This window comes from Sus scrofa, chromosome 7, assembly GCF_054392235.1.
Source record: "Sus scrofa isolate SSC_HxYL_T2T_F1_AM1 chromosome 7, Sscrofa_HxYL_maternal_Yorkshire_Landrace_v2.0, whole genome shotgun sequence".
In the NCBI taxonomy this organism is placed as follows: domain Eukaryota; kingdom Metazoa; phylum Chordata; class Mammalia; order Artiodactyla; family Suidae; genus Sus; species Sus scrofa.
The window spans coordinates 78634370-78654677 of NC_139389.1; the positions used below are offsets into that span (position 1 = coordinate 78634370).

General features: G+C 33.3%; 1 long non-coding RNA gene across 15 annotated transcripts in view; it reads left to right on the forward strand.

Moving 5' to 3' along the window:
* Window positions 1–20308, forward strand: part of LOC106507717 (uncharacterized) — a 171135-nt gene that overhangs the window by 38649 nt on the left and 112178 nt on the right. The window contains exons 1-2 of one of the 15 annotated variants that reach the window (XR_014810740.1): window positions 4029–4080; window positions 15017–15154. The exons of the other annotated variants lie outside the window; for them this stretch is intronic. This is a non-coding gene — a long non-coding RNA (uncharacterized LOC106507717). Of the gene's footprint in view, window positions 1–4028; window positions 4081–15016; window positions 15155–20308 lie in introns of those variants that run through there. 15 annotated transcript variants of the gene reach the window in all.

Below are 20308 nucleotides of genomic sequence, written 5' to 3' on the forward strand. Positions count from 1 at the left end.
CCAAAGAACTCTTTAACTAATTAATAATTCCTTTTATCATAACAGAATCTTAGAGCATAATTTTGATCATGGTGAGGCGTAGTTAAGTGAAGCAGAGTTAATTAATAGTCATTTCATATTTCATATGTCAAGTAGTTTTGCAGAGGAAAATGAGCTCTAGAATAGGCATCTTGGACATTAGTGTGGGGTGTGCATGTGTGCCCAGATTAGGAAGGAAGAGGCAAAGACAGAAAAAAATTAAAGAGAAAAAAATCAGAAAAGAATGTGAAGAAAGGTGACTGTGGCCTGACCTAGGGTTCTTTAGAGGGGGAATTACAATTTATGTTTGTGAGAGAAAGACGTTATGCAAAGTACTGAACTGAAGCCATAGGTAAAGTATGCACAGTGCTGAAAGCTGGGGGCTTGGGACTGAAAATATCTGGTGGGGATTGAGTAATGATAAGTAGGTAAGGATAGTTTTTGCTGTTTATGGTCTGCAAGGATGAATGGTATGTGTATGCCAAATATGGAAAAATAGATTTAGGTTCAATTTTGAATTTCACAATAAGTACTGCATTATTCTGCCAGAAAGCTTCAGTAAACAAATAGGGTGCTTCATTCCTTTTTTTAAAAAAAATATTATTAAAGGCTTTACTGTTAAATATTAAACTTGACATTTTGATTAGCATGACTGTCAAAATGTTCTCTGTCTTAAGGGTAATTAAGCATTATGTGAGATCGTATCCCATTTTCAAGGGTGGCTTTTTGATCAGAGCTACAGATATACTAAACATATAGGAGAAACATATATAATTTGTTGATACACAAGTCAGAACACTACACTAATGGTTTTAATTTACATTCCACCCTAGCCTTCTATTTTACAGACAGAAAATTTGTTCTTCCTTTAATTGCACAAGCAATTAGGCATTTACACTCCCAAAATTAAGAGAAAATGGCTAATTGTGTATGCAATATCTGTGCCCACCACTAACAGTGGCTACAAACAATCATGCTACCAAAATGAAAGCCAGGGATAAAAGCCGGCCTCGAGTCATTGCCCTTTTTGAAGCTTGGAACATGCTTTGCTCATAACTTCAATGGCTTTGAAAGTTCTATGCTTTTGACAGATGTAAGCATTAGACTGTAGTGCTCCTTATGATCTGAAGTACAAATTATTATCATTTAAATAAAATGGAAATGGTGACAAATTCTGAACAATTTTGTTATATTATATTTGAAATTTTTCTCTGGAGTATTTTAGACCAGTCATGCTGGAAATTTAATATGAGTGCCTGATTTTTTAAAATTATATTTCCTGCTCTTAAAGCCCACCCAGAATTTGTCTCTAGTCATTTTACACTTCTTCCAATAACACCCAAATATTTACAGCCCCCCAAATACCACAGGAGTTCCACTAAATATGATACATTCACAGAAATTGCTATATATGTGAACAAAAGATGAGTCTGTGTCTTTCCACCTAAAATGTCTATTTCATTTCTATACCACTGAGTTTACATTGCTTTTTCCTCACTAAAATATGTAAAATATGCTCTCTGTGTTCATTGTCTATCTTTCAAAGTAAGAGTTTGGAGGAAAACAGTGTCCGTTTGCTACTGAGCATTCTCATTCAGTGTTTCTAAATAAGAGGTAAAGATTTTTTTAAGACCCTTACCCAGGTTGACACTCTCTGTGCAGTAATCAAATTTAGTTATTTAAAAAAATCAATAATAACAGCTGTGAAACACGAAAATCCGTGAGGTTGAATTTTGCTGCAACCATATACTGAAAATCCCTCCTTTTGCTAAATCTACTCAGAAGCCCACAAGAGTAGCTGAGCACAGCCAACTAACTCTTAATTCTACTTGACTCTCTCAGGCTGATATTCTAGCCATTATTTTTGTTGTTTTTCAAAAAATCTAACTACCCTTGCACTTATGTCATAAAAAATTCTGCCTTTTTTCCCTTTTTTAATATTTGTATTCAAGACAAACAACAGGAGGTTGAAATCAGGCCATTTAAAAGAAACATCTGCTGACATTTATTCATATGCTACATGTTCCACTTTCATCATTGAATGTAATGATAAACACACATTCCAGTCAATAATGGCAATTCCCAGCCAAGCTTTACAAATGGTCTCTTTAACACCTAAATTGACAGCTCGGGAGATTTTGAGATAGAAGCTAAATATGGTACATTTGGACACTGTTTGCCTAAGTCTAGGATGTCTTGAAGACTTTAATAAGCAGACATACATTGTAAAATAGAAGAAAGTCTTGACTGTTCAGGTATTGGAGCAGTTGAGTTTGACACTTTTTGAGCAGATTAAAAGCAGGAAAAAAAAAAAAAAACCTTCAAAAAACAAATGGCCTCTTGGAAGAGTCAAGTAAAATACAGCTCTGGCCCACACTATGTGAAGTGTCATTTCATTTAAGAGAAAAAACTAATTGCATCTCATTTAAATTATAGATCTTAATTATGGAATGCTAAATAAGTTAAATATTTATTTTGCTTCCCAAATTAATTGAAGTAAACCCTGCTCTGAGTTTCAATTATTATAAGAACATTTTAATAAAATACTAAATGTTTCATTTGTTGCTTGCAGTGAATAATTATGCCAGCTTTTAATATGCAATGGATTTCTTTCAAGCCTATGCCGTAAATTTTGATATGTATTTCTAACTTTTCTTCACAGCAAAGTGAATAAACAACATTCAAGGTAACCATTAGCTCATGTTAGGATAGAAATTAGCTTGAGTCACCACTGTGAGGACCTCAATACGTGCTCCTCTGAGACATTAAGGATCCCATTTTATGTGTATCTTTAATGCATATCCCTTTACATTTTAGTTCAGATTGATTAACCTTATAAGTGAATCATAGACTATGTTCCAGCCAAGCAGAAAATCACAGCTTTACCCAACTCCATCATGTGTGAAGAGTTTTTCTTTTCGAAACTCTGCTGTTACTGTGGTTTAAAACAGGTCACTCACTGCTTAACTAAAAAGAATCTAGACATTTAACAAACTCCCTCAAACATAATGAGAGGTTTGTAAAGTTACCTCATACAATGTCATCCAAGGAACAAGTCACACCAATCTATAATGCTCCGATTAATGGTATTTTTCTCTGAGATCAGTTTCATTTAGGTGACAGCTTGAAATTGTTTTTTGTTTTTTGATTTTGTTTCTCTATGCAGGACAAATGGAGCTAAATTTGGAATATCATATTGTGGTGTTTTCATCCACTTCCAAGGCAAGTTGGGCAAGGTAGCCAGACAAATCCTAACACCTTATTATTGTTCTATGTGGGAAAATAAAAAAATTCAGAGGATGGATTTACAGTGCCGTGTGGCACGTGCTACAGCAATATAAAGCAGGTGAAGGACAGGTCGCAAGGACTTCTCAGACTGTCCAACCTAGAGGTCTAGCTAGAAACTGCAGTCTTCAGAGTCAACATTTAGATTAAGTGAGTGCATCAGAGAGAAACCTAAACACTCTAATGTTCTTTTTCACCAGGTTACCTCTCCTATGAATCTAGAAACTGTTCAATGAAAATTTCCTCCAACCACCCACTTTCACATATTTACATCATTCCCGCACAGTCAAATTATGGTGGGCAAGCCAATGTGTTAAAGCTGGGGGCAGAGTTTAGAGGTATCAGTTGATTTCCACTGCCATGCCATCCTAAAAGGTTTTTAAACATGGATGTTTGGCAGAAGTGTAACTCAGACCTGCAGCAACTACACACGAGCAGAGTGTACTTGATGGGAAGAGGGAGGGAAAGTATGTGCTCTCTCCCAGGCCCCCAAAGCCAGAGCGGAGCGAAGATGGGACGCCAAATAAATCTGCCAGTGATTACGCTAAAGGAAATTATGATCTTGTTATAGAAACCATTAAAGGAAAACCAGAGTTGGTATGTAAATATTGTTGCATCATTATACCACTGAAAAAAACAACCTAGTGCAACATTAGTATGTTATGCAATTAACAAAATGAAAAATGAGCTGCTTGAATTTAAAGCTTTTAATGTTTTTCAAACAGATAATAAGCATTTTCAACACCACTGTAAAACAGAAGAAGTCTCCCTCAAAGAGTAAGTGACATATTTCATCAATATGGACTATGCATTAAGAAGCTGATATACATTCATATATCTCTGTTATTTGTTATTTTCTAACTCATCCAACAGAAATCATGTATAAACTAAGGCAAGATGAAGATAGAAAACTTGCAAAAAGAAGGAAGTGATGGTTGTGATTTTCTTTTTTTTTTTTTTAGAGATTGTTGGCCTACATGTGTTTTACTGATTTTCAGAAAAATGGCTCGAATAGCCAAATTTGTGTAGGCAGAAGTGCCTTTGTTAACTGCTGTATGCAATATTTTGAATCTAGAAGTATTTTTTAAATATTAGTATGATTTTTCAGAGGCTTAAAATTGTAAAATGTGATGAACATTTAATCTATAATTCAGTGTTTCTTTTGACTCCTGAAAAACCAGCAATTAATTTATATATTCAATTACTCTAGTAGAATTTAAAAAATCCTTTAGCAGAGTTACTTCAATGGAAATGAGAAAACAAAAACTTCTTCAAAATATGCCATAAAACATTCTCATGCACTATAGTATGCACATATTATGCAAATAGTATAATATTCATAATATATAAATTATAACTGTACATTCTTCCTACTATGCTACTTTTTATAGCTGAACAAAAATCATAATTATTTACTGTTCAAAGTCAAAGACTTGCTCAATAAGAAACACTTTTACAAAAATGAATTTACATTTCCAACAATGAGGCTACTTTATTTTGCAGATGATATGAGTGATTTCAGTATCAAATTCAGAATAGTAAGGAAAAATTCATATGGAGACAATGCAACTTTTATAATTTCTAAAGGATATAATTTACTGTAGGCACTAGAAAGTTAATATGTTCTCTAAATATTTCTTTAATTTAGTTGTTGCTAATTTATTCACACTAATACAGAAAAAAATACTGCAAAATTTTTCATAACAAAAAAACTGTGCATATCTCTGTGTTTTAGCTGGCATGTGGTTCTACACAGATGGTTTGGGGCTTTCTTTGCTGCAAAACAGATGGGCCTGCACTGTCCCTTACCAATCAAAAGAGAACTTGAAAATATAGGAATATCTTTACCTACATTGCGTCCTTTAATTCAAGAAATTAAAATGCCTAAAAGTATAAATAACTGCCTATGGAAAATAATTTTTGAAGTGGAATGTCATATGTTGAAATTATACAGTAACCCAGTTCATGTTTAATGCAAAAAAATATAAAAAGTTTGGCTTGTACTTGATACTGTTTGTAACATACAACTATTAACTTAAGAAATTTACAACTATGGAGTGACTGTTATCATGTGTTCACCTTGCCTAAAAAACACTGCTGTTTTAAAACTTGAAGTGCAGTTAAGCATATTTCAATTCAAAGTGATCATTCTAGGCAGCATCATCCATTGAACCAAGTTAGCAAACACATATGAATTTGGTACTATTATAACTGACATACTTTTACAACCAAAATAGAAGTGCAAACAAAGCTCTGGATTAACCTGAATGCTTTAAGTATTACTTTAATTATTCACAATAGAAATTATAAAGTCTTTTGTACATTGAATTAGACTTGTGGCCTGCCTTCAGCTTTAAGATTTCTGTTGAAATGTGGAAGTATAATATTCAGAACTATTAAAAGCACTCTCTTTGTTTTGTATATATCAGTAAATTGCACGAGGTAATGTGGCAGCATGCTCTTATATCATTACCATGTGAGAGACAGACATCATGGGCTCATGAGCTTAGAATATAGTATTGCTTACAGGGAGAGCTCTTAGCTGCCTTTATCTCTAATATACAAATAAAATTGTCAACTCGATGTAGCGACCAATTTTTGGTGTTTTGTAAATATCCGTTCTAACAGGGAGTAACTTTCCTAGCATAGCCAAGGGTAACGGTTGGCTTTTAGAGGCTGGTGTTCCCCTGTGGCATTATTTGCAAAGGCCTGTGTAGCTTTCTGTTCTACCTTTATTTACCCAGGATAAGTGGTTGCAGAGCACTGTGTACCCTATATTTTACATCCCTCCCAAACTGTGTGTTTATAATTGGTACAACCCTTCTAGGAAATGAAAACTGATGAAGCTCTAATGCTTAAATAAGCAAAAAATTCTAAAATCACTTTATATCTATAACTATATATCATCTATATCTATATTTATATAAGCACACATACATATACATACATATATTTATATATGTATTTGCAATTATACATATAACTATATTTAACTGCATCTCTATCTCTATATATGTATGTGTGTGTGTATATATATATTTATATATATGTTGATATAGATCTTTATTCCTTGCAAATATTTTACTAAGGAATGTAGAAAGACTTTTTCTACATATAAGCAGTGTATTTTAAATTGGTTTCTTTTTTGAATGTTCAGATTCTGAAAGAAACTGAGTATTTTTTCTTTTGTCTGTGTGATGCAAAATAACAGCTTTGCTTGTATTTTTTCAATTACATGAAAACTAGTGTCTTTCATAGATGAAAGGTTTTGCCAGGCTAGTAAATGTAAATAAAACTGTAAAATAAATATATTTAAGAAAAGAAACTCTTCTCAAGCACTCCTAATACTTTGGCAGCATCTACATAAACAAACAATTGATATGGTAATTACAAATAATTTTTACCCATTCTTTAAAACCAGTGTCTAAAGATATCTTCCAGCCTAAACCTAGATCAGATTACTGTAGCTGAATGAAGTAAGACTGTGTTCTTAAACATGTTTCTGTGCCTTTAGTTTTTTTTTTTTTAATAATTGAAAGTCTTCTATTATTTTCATATAAGCAAAGACTGATAGAATAGGTTACCAGTGAAGTATGAATTAAGAAGTTCCCAAGCTTAGTATTCAGTCAAGAGGCCCTAAACTCTCTAGAGAATCAAGGTACATGAAAAACAAATTTTAAGCTTTGCACATTTTAAAGGAAAATATCTGAATTGTTGGAAATTTCTTGCTATCGAGGGGAACCAATACAGGCTGTGTGAAAAAGCCAAAGGCACTAGGCTGAACATTTTATGGGTTCTTCCTGGGCTCCACTGAGAGAATACATCTATTCAATCCTTGGCACTGGAAAATGTAGGTTGTGCCATCAGCCATTACTGGCTTATCTGGCTCTTCAGTGTCCATCTAGAAATGGATCTGATTTAGCCAGTATATAAGATATATTCATGCCTATTTCTTGGACAATTATAATGCGTTGGAGCTTTTTGTCAACTTAGAACATATTTTCCTGCTAATTATGTGGCCCAGGTTCAATTTTTGCCAAGCCACATTGACCTAAACAGAAAATTAAAATCTTTCACTTGATTTTTGTAAAAACTAGACTGTAAAATTGCATTAAGTTTTTTTTTTTTGCAAACAAATACTCATTATGTTAGGAAGTAAAAGTTATCAACTCCTACTCATTTTTCCTCATTTCAACTCTATTAATATCTATAAAAACTGCATGAAAATGCAAAGAGAAGCATTACCGTTATCTATCCTGCTGGCAGATTATATTATTGCTCCCAATTATTTGCAGTTCCTCCCTGTGACAGAATTTTATTATTCATTGCACCACTGATATCAGGCTTGGCCACAGGACTTTCATAATGGTCTGTGAGCCAAAGTGATTTACATCACATCTAAACAGAAACCTTAAGAGCTATTACATGATATTGCCATTCCTTTTCTCCCAGTTTAGTAGAGAAGAGTTCTTCTTCACACGAGAATCCTGGAATAAAAATGAGATTGTGGGGAGGGAACCAGAGTCATAGCTGTCCCCTGGCTGACTTGAAGAGGCAAAAATGATCCTTTGTTTTTGAGAACCCCTGAGATTTAAGGGTTATCTGTTACTACAGCAAAACCTAGAATAAGCTAACTAATGAGGAAATAATTTCCAATCATATTAATCATTTCAATTTGTATTACATCAGAAGAATTCTGCATGCCAGGTGGAGGATAGATGGCTGTGGAGAATTCTGGAGTCAGGAATATTAGCTGGAGGATAACAAGGATAAGCCTTCATCCCTGCTACCAAGTAGCTGACAGTTTAGTAGGAGAGAAAAGAGTGTAAATAATTTCCAAGCTGATGTAGAGCTCTGAGTAGTAGAAGTTGGGGGATTATGTAAGATTTTATGCAGAAGATGAGTCTAAGGAGGGAGTAAAATGTGAACTGAATGTTGAGTGGGAAATGGTCAAGAACAATTAAGAAAAAACACTAATTGCTTCTTGACTGATACGATAAATTATCAAATTATCTGAACTTAGTTCTTTTTTATGATCAAAGACATAGTTTTATTTAGTGTATATTGGACTTTAGATGCCAATACTCATGTTTTTAAAATTTATTCTTTTACTTAATATCTGTGTATTAAAGTATGTTAAGTATTCAGTGTAGAAAATGAATACTTAACCCCTAAACTTCTTTAACAAAAAAAGTAAATTTCTAAACAAATGTCACCCAATGATAACTTTGAACATTTTGGTGATTTTTCTAATATATATTTTTAGTATAAAAATATGTTTAACTTACATGAAAAAGATCATACAGCAATATTATTTTACCTGGTTTTTCTACTGTATCACTAATTATCATTAAGAGTCTCTGTACCATTACATTTTGATCAGTTTACTTTGTTGTATAGAATTCCATTCATAGACAATGTAATTCATTTAATTCATTTTATAGTGTTAGATATTTAACTTGTTTCCTTTTTTTTTTCTATTTAAAACAATGCAGTAGATATTGATCCACTTACAAGCAGGAGCTGATAATATCTACTTTCCTCACTCAATATGTTCTTATAAATAAGTTTCCATTCTCCTGCAAAACAAATTCTTAAGCTATAAATTGTAGAATTCATATATCAGTGAAGAATGTTTTATTAGCCCATCAGATGGTTTTGGTTTCTTTATTCCTGAAAACCACTCTACTAACTTGTGTCTTTTTCCCTGATAATCTAAAAGCTGAGGTTGTCTGAAAAGGCACAAATCAAGAAAACACAATTGTATCCTGTCATTTTATGCATGGATAGCGCATCCTGCCAGTACTGTACCAGTATCAGTTCAACTATTCCCCAAATAATCTGATTTCTGTTTCTTTGGAGCCAGTCACCAAGAAAGAATTATTTATCCTCACCTGGCTTGGAGTAGCTATATAACCTCTAGGCAGAAGTTTAAAAGCCAATAATATGGTTGTCTCTGTCTTCTTTTCTCCCCTTTGCTGTGAGGCCGAACTGGATAGTGACTTCTTGTAACCTGAATCCTGTTATAAACATTCAGTACAGACACGGCTATAGATGAGTGAGACTAACCATCTCTTACCATAAGGCACAGAAATTCTGGATATTTTATGACACATTGCTTTTCTTCTCCTGACTAATACACCTAGAGAATAACTGTGTATTCCTGAAGATAAGGAGATCATAAGAGACAGTATAGAGTATTGGACGATGATCATCTTCCTGTCTGACAACCTGCTTTTGTCTTTTCCTAATCCAGTAAGCATTGAAAACATAGTAAACTTTGCGAAGTTTTCTTATCCTTACAGGAGAATTAAGAATTAAGATACTAATACCTACTCTCAAATAGTTTTTATGAAGATAAATGAGATATCAAATTTAGTGTTTATTGTTCTGATAATAAACATTCTTCAGTATATGGCAGCTGTTGTTTTTTAATTTATTAGTATTAGTTTTGGTAGTTTTAAGTGGCAGGAAGCTTGAGTTTTAAGTTAAAAAACAAACAAACAAACAAAAAACTACCTGGATTCAAATCTCAGTTCTGCCACTTACCATTTCTGTGAATTAGGATTTGTTATTTGAGTTCTCTGAGCCTCTGTTTATTCTGCAAAGTGAAAATAAGAATGTCTAGCATTGTAGTTTTGAGGTGATGAAATAAGTTTGTGTATGTCAGAAGCACAAGGTATGGCATATTGGAAATATCCAATAAGTGGTAGCTGCTGTTATAATTAAAAATTAATAGCACCTACCACTTATATGCCTCTGGATGATGGAAAAGTATTTCAGTGACCATATTTGATCTTCTCTGTATACTATTTCCAAGTTTTTTACTTTGAAGTATTCTGTTTACATTCCAAAATCAACTTGATGGGTCAACTGATTTTATATACAAAATTTCATGCAGCATGACTGCAGAACCATCTTTGATCTGACCAAAAATTTTTTTGGAAAACTAAACCATGCTGAATTACATAAAAACATGTATTATGCAAAATCTAATCATCCATCTGGCCTAGTCAAAGAGGATTTCAAGTATACTTTGAGATAAAATGATCAGACACAGAGTGGAACTACCTGAATTATACTCTCATTTCACCATAAACAGACTCTGTTAACTTAGGCAAGGGCTTTTGGGTGCATGTTTCCTCATCTCTGTTACTTTGTTACAGTTCATGGCCAGTGACTAAAGTAGGACACATTATATGTTTGGTTCTCAGAGCTCTGAATGGATAGACAGATATGTTCTTTCTTATTACTTTAGTTAGTATAATTTTCTCTTCAAACGCAAAACTGGGCAGAAACCATCAAGGGTAAGTAAGCATCGGAAGTACTAATAAGCTAGGACTTTACCTCTTATGGTTCTATGGTTTTTAATCAACAACAGCATCATCGTCAGGAACAGCCAAACAACCCCACCTACCAGCCCCATGCCCAGGTCTTGTTTGTCATAGTGAATAGTGTCCTATGAATGCAAAAAAGTAGGGGAAACAATTACTTTCCTACAACTGTATTCATTTATTCGAGTTGTTTTTTTCTTTTCCATCCAATATGTTCATTTTTAAAAAGTTTCCTTCATGTTAATTGTGTTTTTTCAAATTTATTCCAATTAAAGGTTACTTCCACAGAAATAGTTCAACTTAAATATAGAATATTCAAAATATAATTTGAGGAAGACAAATGCAAAGTGCTATTTTCAAGAACATTAGAAATTGATAGAATTTAGTTTAGCTTCTGTCTTCTGATACCATCAAACCATAGGATTCTATTTTCATGACCTTAAAATCAGGATGGATGTGTGGAAAAAAAAATCTAGTTTAATATCTGAGTGTTTGCAGATATCCAGATGTTTATTTTCGTATGACTACATTTGGAATTTTTCCATGTCAGTTATATTTGTAAAAATTGTTAACATTTTAATTTCTGTTTTGAACTAGAAAGGGTAAGGAGGAACTAGGAGAAACCTTAAAAATATTCCGAGCCATTGAGCAAACAGAAGTCTGCAAAAATGGTAATTTTATTGGCCTGCCAAATAACAAAGCTGCCTTAAAATGACTCAAACTCTCCATGCAGGCAAGGAGACTTACATCAGAATGTCTTCGTATTATGGGCCAACACAGTGATATTTATCAGAAACAGATCAGCAAATATTTATTGCCCTAAGGTACCCATAGGTGAAAGGTGAAATAGTCCAAGTGAAAACTTAATGGATATACAGGGAGCAGGAGCAGCACAAGTGATGCTAGGAAAGTCCTGAAGTATGTGATACATCTGGGAACTTGCTAAGAATACCGTGTGGAGGGAGTCTTGTTGGGTCCAGGGTGTCCATGAGCAGGCTACACAATTAGCTCAGAAAAGTGCTGATGGGAAGTTTAGAGAGGACTGTGGAAGGCTTTGAAAATCAAGCCAAAGAGTCTGGATTTTGTTCTGGAGGCAGTGGGAAACCACAAATAGTTTGTAAGCAGGCCCTCACATAAGCAGAGCTCTGCCATGGGAAGATTGATAACCTGGCAGCAATGTGAAAAAGCAAAGTGTATGCAGAAGCTTTCCTGGTTTTCAGATGACAAGGTGCCATCAAGACGCAAAGGGATTTTTTTTTCTTTAGTTTTGTTAGCAGAAATTTTATATTTACAGTTCTTTTTTCTTGTGAGCTTTAAGATCTGTACATATGGCAAAAGCATAATATTTAGCCTTAAGATTTTTAAGCTTATAAAAAAAATTGGGGGTCCCAATTGAAAATCTTTCCTTTTTATTGTAACAAAAGTTTTCCCTACAGTTAAGGATAAAAGGTCAAAAGAGTAGAAACTACTGTAGCCTAAACAGACTTAATCAGTCTCTGCCCTACCACATAAAATGAAAAATTTTGAAAATAACCCAATCCTTTATCTTGAAATCCCTCATTAGCTTTACCAGTATTTGGAAAAGGTATATAATCTGAAAATTATATAACTAAAGATACAGGCTATTATTACAGGCTATTTTTTTCTTTCTGAAGAAAATCTATTTTGTTATTTCTCTTGAAAATTTGGTGATAATATTCATATGTTCTTGTGGTGTACAATGTTATTAACTGTGAACAAGTAAATGGATCCCAAAGAGACCATGCTCTTATTTTGTGCAACTGTCCTCAACATAATCTTGACGCTTTTAAACTTAACAAATGTTGGCTGAATTCAGTAGATGTATGGTATAATTTTCACCCCTTCTAAATAGCACGAAGAAAGGCAGAAACATTCTGAATATTTGAACAGATAACTACAATTACTATAATTTTTTATATCATCTCTTAGAACATATTTAAATTATAAATGCCATAGAGGGATTTCAGAGATACAAAATTTCAAATACAATTAGGCAAGTGTCAATTTTTTTTTCTATTTGTAACTTACCTACCTTTCACAAAACTCCACAAAGAAACATTTTGTCAACTAATAATTTAATAAATGTGACTTGTGATTTGAAGTGTTAAAACAAAGGATTTTTTTTTTCAATACAAGTAATACAAGAGGGGTGTTTGCTGCACTGTTTCAGAACTCTTTCTCAGTAAAGTAACCTTATCTAATCCTGTTTCATCCTTTAAAACTGCCTACACACTAATCTCTAGGGGCAAATTTAATACTTTGCAACAAAGAGAATATATCCCTTTTCAGTGTGAATAGAGGAATTGTTAGGACACCAGTGAGGTATGAATAACATTATAATGCTGCCATTTACTTGGCAAAAGAAAAAGAAGGTCTCTTGTTGCAAGCAAAGAAGAAGGCCTCCTTCTTTGGGTTAAATTTTTTGACCCCTGGTATATCCCCAGACACCTATGTTCCTGTGCTATTTGGGTCTTCTACCTCTTGCGAAGTAAACACTGAGCAAATCTAAGTAAACAGTTTGTTTTAGTTGAAGATAGAAAGACTCCATTTAATTGAGTTTTGATGATAGATGTGCTCCAAATGGTGCAAACAACTTTGACATGGTAAAATAATATTGTCTTATGGCATGTGTAACACTACATAAAGAATCTTAGCTTAGCACTTTCTGAGTTTACAACATTTAAGTGAGAAAATGACAAAAGAAAGCCAAACTGTCAGAAACAGAAAAACCTTTAACAATCCTAAAATACAGACTATAATTCTCTTCTTTATTCATTTGATTTTGAGAATAATCTTTGCAACAGAAGGAAGAGAATGAGAAAGCAGCCGAACTTTGGACTTGCGAAACTTAATTTTTCTGTGGTCCACTGCATATAGCTGAAAATAACACCTTAACTAACAGTTGAACATTTGATTATACAGAGTGGTTGTGAGTAAGTAGTTGAGGCTACTAGACAGGTCAAGGAACGTAACTCTAACATTTTTGTTTTGGTTACTACTACCATTTATGGATTAGATTGCATGTAAAGTATGCTATTAAAATGAAGCATCAGTTTTAAAAATTCAAAGTTTTATATTATCAATTTCTACATAAACCATATTTACTCATCTGAAGTTTTTTTTAAGAAACTAGTTGATTGGAAAATGGAAAATTCAGGTGTTAGATTATCATTAAACTCAAAAACCAGTATCTCTTTTTTTTCTGTTGAATAGCAAATTGACCCAATCACAGGCAGTTCCCTGTGCTGTACAGTAGGGCCCCGTTGCCCATCTATTCCAAATGTAACGATTTGCATCCAAAAACCTGCAAATAAAAAGCAATATTTTTTATTCTCTTATCATTGCAGTAGAGGTAATCCTTTTGCTAGCTTTTGGGAAATATTTTATGTAGTCTTACTAAACATCAACTATAACTTCTAACTATTATTTAAAAACAATCTCTTTAATATTCACAAGAGTCACTTGATTTACTTGGATGATAAAGCTAATATTATTCATACCATGTTTTTACATGCTGTATGTACCACTTTGAGTTCATGGAACCACAATGGCCTCTTTAAAATGCAGGATAATATGCTAGGGGGACAGATACAAAATTACCCGCAATTACAAAATCAGGAAAGATTAATCTATAGTAGAAAATTTGATTTTGAATAATTATAAGCTATTAACCAAGATTTTCTGGATATTCTTAAAGCTATGCTATCACTAGTAAAGGCCAAATTTTTCTGAGCCCCCAACCAACAAAATCTAGAAAGCAAATATGTCATTTATTTGCAATGTAGCTTATACACTTTAGACACATTATATGTTTCTCACCAAGAACTTATTCTCCATAACTCATCTTTTCTCTTACAACTTATTCATAGCTTTATGTATATAAATATTCTCATCTTTTCTTTCTTAAAACACAACTCTTGAAAAGACACTTCATAAAAATATATAAAAAGTAAGCCCATGAAAAGTTCTTAAATTTGTTAGTCATCAGAGAATTGCAAAAACCTCAAACAAATCTCACTCTAGAATTACTTAAATTTAAAGAGACTGAATGTATTAATGCTAGAAAAGATGTGAATTTTCTACTGGTGGAAAACTAAAGTGATAACAACTATTTTGAAAGGCATTTTGGTATTTCCTTATAAAATCAAATACACCTTACCTATGACCCAACAGTCATAGAAAAATGAAAAGATATGTCCATACGAATACTTGTTCAAAAACTGTGAGTCAATTATTTATCAACAGATGATAAATATATTTTTTATATATTCATACAATAAAATACTACTTGAAAATACAAAGGAACAGACTAGTGATAAGTACTGCAAATGGATAATCTCAAGGATGTTATGTTGCAGGAAAGAAGCCAGAGAAAAAAAAGATCCTACTATATGCTGCCATGCATATTCAGCTCTGGAATAAGCAAAATTAAGCTATAGTGATAGAAATTAGAAGAGTGTGGTTTCCTTGGAGGACTGACATGAAAGAGGCATGAAGTAAGTTTCTGGGGTGATGAAAAAGTTCCATTCCTTGGATGCGTTGATAGTTACACGGGTGTACAGTTTTTTCAAAGCTATTTAGTTGATTTTATACTTAAAATTTTGTGTACTCGTATATAAATTATAATAATAAAAAAGTAGAAAACATGATCCTATTTTGATTCCATATTAATCTTCTAATGAAACCCATCTATTTCTTAGCCAAACTTCTTGAATGGGTTGATTCCATTTGTGTTCAATTCCCCACATTTTGTTTAATTTTAAAGTTATTCATTCACTAGAATAAGGCCCCCACCCATATGCCATTCTTCCTATCCAAAATTCTTTCCCTAGAAGGTTTGCTCTGGCTAATGCATATTCATTCTGATTTCAACCTAAACATAGCTATCTCTGAACCCTCTAGACCATGCAGAGTTCTTTGGCTATGTATGTATTTCCATAGAGTCCTTTTTTTTTAATGGATTTTTTTCAATGAATTTTATTACATTTTTAGTTGTGCAACAATCATCACATCCTAATTATATATCATTTCCATCCCAAACCCCATTTTTTAAATTTTATTTTAATTTTATATTGGAGTATAGTTGATTTGCAATGCTGTGTTAGTTTCAGGTGTACAGCAAAGTGAATTAGTTATACATATATCCATTCTTTTTCCCATATAGGTTGTTAGGCACTATTGAGTAGATTTTCCTGTGCTGTACAGTAGGTTCTGGTTAATCAACCATTTTATAAAGTAGTGTGTATATAATTATTCCCACCCTCCCTATTCTTCCCTCCTCCCAATGGTTTCTCACCTATGGTAACTATAACCATAAGATTGGTTTTGAAATCTGAGTTTGTTTCTATTTTATAAATAAGTTATTTTGTAGCATTTTTGTTAGATTCCACATGTAAGTGAAATCATATATTTGTCTAACTCTGTCTGATTTACTTCACTTAGTATGATAATCTTTATTTCCATCCATGTTGCTGCAAATAGCACTATTTCATTCTCTTCTATGGATGAATAATATTCCATTGTATGTATGTACCACATCTTCTTTATCCATTCCTCTGTTGATGGACATTTAGGTCGCTTCTGTGTCTTGGCTATTGCAAAGAGTGCTACAATGAATGTTAGGTTGCATGTATATTTTCAAATTTTGTTTTTCTCCAGACAGATGCCCAGTAGTGGGGTTGCTGGATTGTATGATCGTATGATGTTTTTAGTTTTATAAGGAACCTCCATACTGTTCTCCATAGTGGTTATACGAATTTACATTCCTACCAACAGTGTAGAAAGGTGTCCTTTTCTTCCTCTAGCATTTTTTGTTTGTAGACTTTTTGATATAACCATTCTGACTCATGTGAGGAAATAACCTCATTGTAGTTTTGAATTGCATTTCTCTAATAGTGATGTTGAGCAATTTTTCATGTGCTTTTTGGCCATCTGTTTGTCTTTGGAGAAATGTCTATTTAGATTTTCTGCTGTTTTTTTAGGTTTTTTTTTTTTTTTTTTTTTTTTTTGTATTGAGCTACATGAGCTATTTGTATATTTTGGAGATTAATCCATTGTCAGTCACTTTGTTTTCAAAGATTTTTTTCACATTCTGCATGTTGTCTTTTCATTTTGTTTATTATTTCTTTTGTTGAGCAGAAGCTTTTAAGTTTACTTAGGTCCCGTTTATTTTTATTTTTAATTTTCATTACTCTAGAAGATGGATCAAAAAAAGATATTGTTGCAGTTTATGTCAAAGAGTGTTCTGCCTATGCTTTCCTCTAAGAGTTTTATGGTATCTGGTCTTACATTTAGGTCTTTAATCCATTTTGAGTTTATTTTTGTGCATTGTGTTAGAGAGTGTTTGAATTTCATTCTTTGACATGTAGCTGAACAGTTTTCCAGATGCACTTACTTCTGAAGAGACTGTCTTTTCTTCATTGTATATCCTTGCCTCCTTTGTCATAGATTAGTTGACCATACATACATGTGTTTATTTCTGGGCTATCCCATTCCACTGATGTTTATGTCTGTTTTTTGTGCCAGTACCATACTGTTTTGATGACTTTATTTTTGTAGTGTAGTCTGAAGTCAGGGACCCTGATTCCTCCCCCTCAATATTGTTTTTCTTTTTCAGTATTGCTTTGGCTATCCAGGGTCTCTTGTGTTTCTGTACAAATTTTATTTTATTTTAATTATTTATTTATTTACTTTTTGTCTTTTTACCATTTCTTGGGCCGCTCCTGCAGCATATGGAGGTTCCAAGGCTAGGGGTCAAATTGAAGCTGTAGTCATTGGCCTACACCAGAGCCACAGCAACTTGGGATCCGAGCTGCATCTGCAATCTACACCACAGCTCACAGCAACACTGGATCCTTAACCCACTGAGCAAGGCCAGGGATCAAGCCCGCAACCTCATGGTTCCTAGATGGATTTGTTAACCACTGAACCACAATGGGAACTCCATCTGTACAAATTTTAAACATTTTTCTTCTAGTTCTGAGAAAATGCCATTGGTAAATTGATAGGAATTGCATTGAATCTGTATATTGCCTTGGGTAGTATAGTCATTTTGACAATACTGATTCTTCTATTCCAAGAACATGGTATATCTTTCCATTTATTTCTTTCATCTTTGATTTCTTTCATCAGCATCTTGTAGTTTTCAGAGTATAGTTCTTTTACCTCTTTAAGTAGGTTTATTACTATGTATTTTACTTTCTTTGATGCAATGGTAAATGGGATTGTTTCCTTAATTACTTTTTCTGATCTTTCACTGTTAGTATATAGGAGTGCAAGAGATTTTTGTATATTAATTTTGTATCCCACAACTTTACCTAATTCGTTGATGAGATTTACTAGTTATCTGGTAGCATGTTTAGGATTTTCTGTGTACAGTATGTTATCTGAAAACAGTGACAGTTTTACTTCTTTTCCAATTTGGATTTGTTTTATTTTGTCTTTTTAGGTCCACAGCCATGGCATATTCAAGTACCCAGGCTAGGGGTCAAATCAGAGCTGGGCCATCAGCCTACACCACAGCCACAGCAACAGCAACACAGGATCTGAGCTGTGTCTGTAACCTACAGAACAATTCATGGCATTGCTGGATCCTTAACCCACTTGGAAAGGCCAGGGATTGAACCTGTGTCCTCATGGATACTAGTCAGGTTCATTACTGCTGAGCCACAGTGGGAACTCCTGGGATTTCTTTTATTTCTTTTTCTTCTCTAATTGCCATGGCTAGGCCTTCTAAAACTGTGTTGAATAAAAGTGGCAAGAGCAGACATCTTTGTCTTATTCCTGATCTTAGAGGAAATGTTTTCATCTTTTTATCATTGAATATGATGTTAGCTGTGTGTTTATTGTATGTGGGCTTTATTATGCTGAGGTAGTTTCCCACTATGCCCACTTTCAGGAGAGTTTTTATTATACATGGGTATTGAAATTTGTCAAAAGCTTTTCCTGCATCTATTGAGATGATAATATGGTTTTTATTCTTCAGTTTGTTAATGTGGTATATCGCAATGATTGGTGCATATTGAAAAATCCTCACATCCCTGGGTAGACCCTCCTAATGATAATATATGATGCTTTAATGTACCATTGGTTTTAGTTTGCTAATATTTTGTTGGGGATTTTTGCAGTTGTGTTCATTGGTGTCATGGGCCTGTAATTTTCTTTTATTATGTGGTATTTTTGTATAACTTTTGTGTCAGGGTAATAGTGGCCTCATAGAATGAGTTTTGGGGTATAGCTTCTCTGAAATTTTTAGGAATTTCTCTAAATATTTGATAGAATTGGCCTGTGAAGCTATCTGATCCTGGACTGCTATTTGTTGGAAGTTTTTAAATCATAGTTTCAATTTCAGTACTTGTGATTGGTCTATTCATATTTTCTATTTCTTCCTGGTTCAGTCTTGGAAGATTGTATCTTTGCAAGAATTTGTCCATTTCTTCTAGGTTGATCATTTCATTGGCATGTAGTGGATTGTCATAGTCTTTTATGATCTGTTGTATTTAAATGGTGTCAGCTGTAACTTTTCCTTTTTTATTTTAATTTTATTTTTTGGAGCCCTCTCTCCTTTTTGCCATGATAGGTCTCTGAATAAGGTTTATCAATTTTGTTGATCTTTTCAAATAATCAGATTTTAGTTTCATTGATCTTTTCTATTGTTTTCTTTCTGTCTCATTTCTGCTCTGTTATTTATGATTTCTTTTTTTGTTACTGACTTTGGTTTTGTTTGTTCTTCTTTCTCTAGTTGCTTTAGATGTAAGTTTAGGTTGTTTGAGATTTTTCTTATTTCCTGAGATAAGATTGTATTGCTATAAACTTCCCTCTTAGAACAGCTTTTGCTGTGTCCCATAGGTTTTGGATATTTGTGTTTTCATTGTCTTTTGTCTCTAGATATTCTTTGATTTCCCTCTTTGATTTCTTCAGTGATCCACAGGTTGTTTAGTAACAGGTTGTTTAGACTCCACTTGTTTGTGTTTTTTTTATTTTTTTTAATATATTATCCTGCTGTAGTTGTTTCCTAATCTCATAGCATTGTGGTCAGAAAAGATATTTGATGTGATTTCAATTTTCTTAAATTTACCAAGGTTTGCTTTGTGGCCCAGTATGTGAGCTATTCTGGAGACTATTCCATGTGCTCTTGAGAAGAAGTGTATTATCCTGCCTTTGGATGGAATGTTCTATAAATATCAATTAAGTCCATCTTAATGAGTCATTTAAGGCCTGTGTTTTCTTATTGACTTTCTGCCTGGAAGATTCGTCCACTGATATAAGTGGGATGTTAAAGTCCCCCACAGTTATTGTGTTACTGTCAGTTTCTCCTTTTATGACTGTCTGCATTTCCCTTATATGTTGTGGTGCTCCAATGTTGGGTGCATATATATTTACAATTGTTATATCTTCTTTTAGAATTGACACTTTGATTATTATGTAGTATCCTTTTTTTATTTCTTGTGACCTTTATTTTAAAGTCTATTTTGTCTGATATGAATATTGGGACTCCAGCCTCCTTTTGATTCAGTTTGCATGAGATAACATTCCATGTTGGTATGTGTTCCTAGATCTGAAGTGGGTCTCTTGAAGAGAGCATATACATGGGTCTTGTTTTAGTATCCATTTAGACCGTTTTGGTTGGAGCATTTAATCCATTTACATTT